Raw genomic sequence first — 2761 nt, forward strand, 5'->3', positions numbered from 1 at the left:
CCCCCACTCACCTATTGTACTCTATGCTACTTTCTCCCCACCCCCACCCTCCTCTAGCTTATCTCTCCATGCTCCAGGTCACTGCCTTTATTTCTGAAGGGGTTTTGCCTGAAACATCGATTTCGAAGCTCCTTGGATGCTGCCTGAACTGCTGTGCTCTTCCAGCACCACTAATCCTGCACCACTAATCCTGAACAATTAGTGTCAACTGCTCTTCTCTTTAGAAAGAATCCAGAAACAAGAAACTCTGATCAGAAGAACTTGGGAAGCAAAAGCGACATGGAATCCTGTGGACAGGTGCCTTTCTCTTGTTGTCTTTTCTCCACCTATAAGATTGTTAGTTTTTCTGTGTGTGAGAGAGAAGTAGTTTAAGAATGGGATTAGAGTTTCATTGAGTTAAGTTATATATTGACAACTACAAACAAAATTATGAAGAGTTGACATCTTTGTAATCATTGGTAGTTTGTTGTTAATTATAGAAACTTGGTTAGCATTTTCTGTTGACCAGAGTTCATTGATTAGGCAAGTTGAGGACTCAGTGATTTGATTGAATCGTTAACTTCCGTGATGACCCTTTGAGTAGTGGGGCTGGAATTTTTGTGCACTTTCTTAAGTCGGTTGTGACAAACTGTCAGCTTGCCTGTACATCAGCAGCGATTAGACTGAAGTAGTAGGTAATCTGTTGTGGAACTAAGTTATTTTGTCTGGAGGTTAGGAAGAGCTAAATAGCATTACAGTAATTTGCTCCTACACTGCAACAAGTTCTTTTCCTACACAAATAAGCTCATTTGCACATGTGCCATTCAACTCAGGTAGTTTAATTTCTTCCATACGGCAGGACTAAATGTGTATTAGAAATGCACTGAATATTTATAAAGACTGTGTAAAAGCAACTTCTAATTTTTTATTAAAACCACTGGATGGCTAATACCTGTAAACATACTGACATCTCAAACCTCAGCATTTATTACAAAGAACAAAACAGCATACGAACAGGCCCTTCAGCCCTCCAAGCCTCCATGGACATATTTTACCTTCCCCCATTACAAATGTTTTCACTTATAGGATTGGTTTCTCTATTCCTTTGCTATTCATGTATTTGCTCAGGTGATTCTTGAATGCTGTTATGGGGTTTGCTTCCACAACCTTTAGCAATGTGTTCCAGGCACTCACTATCCTTTGTGTGAAAAACTTGCCTCGCACATCTCTTTTAAACTTCCCCATCCCATTGCACTTTGAACATATATTCCCTCATAACTGACCTGTTCACCCTGGGGAAAATGCCTAATACTTTCCACTCATGCCATTTACAATTTTAGAAGCTTATATCAGGCTGCTCCTCAACCTCCACTCTTTCCAACTTTTCTTTATTGCTAAAATACCCCATACCAGGTAACATCACAAAGTACACAAAGTTACGTAAAGTATAAAAGGACTTAAAGTGCATCAGGGTGTGCTTGAGAATTTACATTATTTGCAGGAATTTTGAAAGTTATAGAAGCACTGGCTTTAATGTGAGGTTATAAAGTGCATTTGTGAAGTCAACAAACAACAGGAGTTAAATTTATAAAATGTGTCTCCATGCAATATGTATGCAAACTAGGTCAGATTAAGATAAGGAGGCAAGGTTGGTATAGGCATGAGTACTGTATGCAAAAATATGCTGAAGTGTATACTCTAAAATAAAATAATAGATGTTTGCAAAATCATCCAAACTAAAGTTTGTACAAACCTTTGAAACCATATCCTAAAAACAGATACAGTCAGTTCTGATACAACACGATAGTTCAGTTCTTTTACGATCTCATGTTGTAAGAAAATTGCACAATAACCGTGCCACTTAAACCAATGGGGCTATGTATTGAATCGGCTGAAGGGTTATAAGTTAATGATATCCTTCAACAGCTGCATGAGAAAATAGATTGTATAGGATGGACTGAAGGGCTAAAAATTATTGATGATACTTGACAAGCTGTATGACCTTGAATGAGTCCTGTGAACATTCCTTTACAGGCTGAAGATGGCAGCTGCATTGTCTATACTAGCCAGCAGTTTTGTCTTCTGTAGCTGTTTTTTGTGCTTTGCTGCTTGTTACACTGTATAAGTGAGAGAGAGAGAGAGAGAGAGAAAAAGAGAGAGAGAGAGAGAAAAAGAAGGAGAGAGAGAGAAAAAGAGAGAGAGAGAGAGAAAAAGAGAGAGAGAGAGAGAAAAAGAGAGAGAGAGAGAGAAAAAGAGAGAGAGAGAGAGAAAAAGAGAGAGAGAGAGAGAAAAAGAGAGAGAGAGAGAGAAAAAGAGAGAGAGAGAGAGAAAAAGAGAGAGAGAGAGAGAAAAAGAGAGAGAGAGAGAGAAAAAGAGAGAGAGAGAGAGAAAAAGAGAGAGAGAGAGAGAAAAAGAGAGAGAGAGAGAGAAAAAGAGAGAGAGAGAGAGAAAAAGAGAGAGAGAGAGAGAAAAAGAGAGAGAGAGAGAGAAAAAGAGAGAGAGAGAGAGAAAAAGAGAGAGAGAGAGAGAAAAAGAGAGAGAGAGAGAGAAAAAGAGAGAGAGAGAGAGAAAAAGAGAGAGAGAGAGAGAAAAAGAGAGAGAGAGAGAGAAAAAGAGAGAGAGAGAGAGAAAAAGAGAGAGAGAGAGAGAAAAAGAGAGAGAGAGAGAGAAAAAGAGAGAGAGAGAGAGAAAAAGAGAGAGAGAGAGAGAAAAAGAGAGAGAGAGAGAGAAAAAGAGAGAGAGAGAGAGAAAAAGAGAGAGAGAGAGAGAAAAAGAGAGAGAG

At 38.8% G+C, this 2761-nt stretch overlaps 1 protein-coding gene and 1 long non-coding RNA gene across 2 annotated transcripts in view; one reads left to right on the forward strand and one right to left on the reverse strand.

The window, feature by feature from the left end:
* LOC122550907 overlaps window positions 1–2148 on the forward strand; it is a 3411-nt gene extending 1263 nt beyond the window's left edge. Inside the window, exons 2-3 of the long non-coding RNA XR_006311972.1 lie at window positions 225–297; window positions 2014–2148. This is a non-coding gene — a long non-coding RNA (uncharacterized LOC122550907). The remainder of the gene's footprint in view (window positions 1–224; window positions 298–2013) is intronic.
* The window catches only part of ppp2r3b (protein phosphatase 2, regulatory subunit B'', beta), a 138093-nt gene that overhangs the window by 52602 nt on the left and 82730 nt on the right, over window positions 1–2761 (reverse strand). The gene's annotated exons all lie outside the window — the stretch shown is intronic.

The sequence above is a fragment of the Chiloscyllium plagiosum genome, chromosome 6, assembly GCF_004010195.1.
Source record: "Chiloscyllium plagiosum isolate BGI_BamShark_2017 chromosome 6, ASM401019v2, whole genome shotgun sequence".
NCBI classification, from domain to species: domain Eukaryota; kingdom Metazoa; phylum Chordata; class Chondrichthyes; order Orectolobiformes; family Hemiscylliidae; genus Chiloscyllium; species Chiloscyllium plagiosum.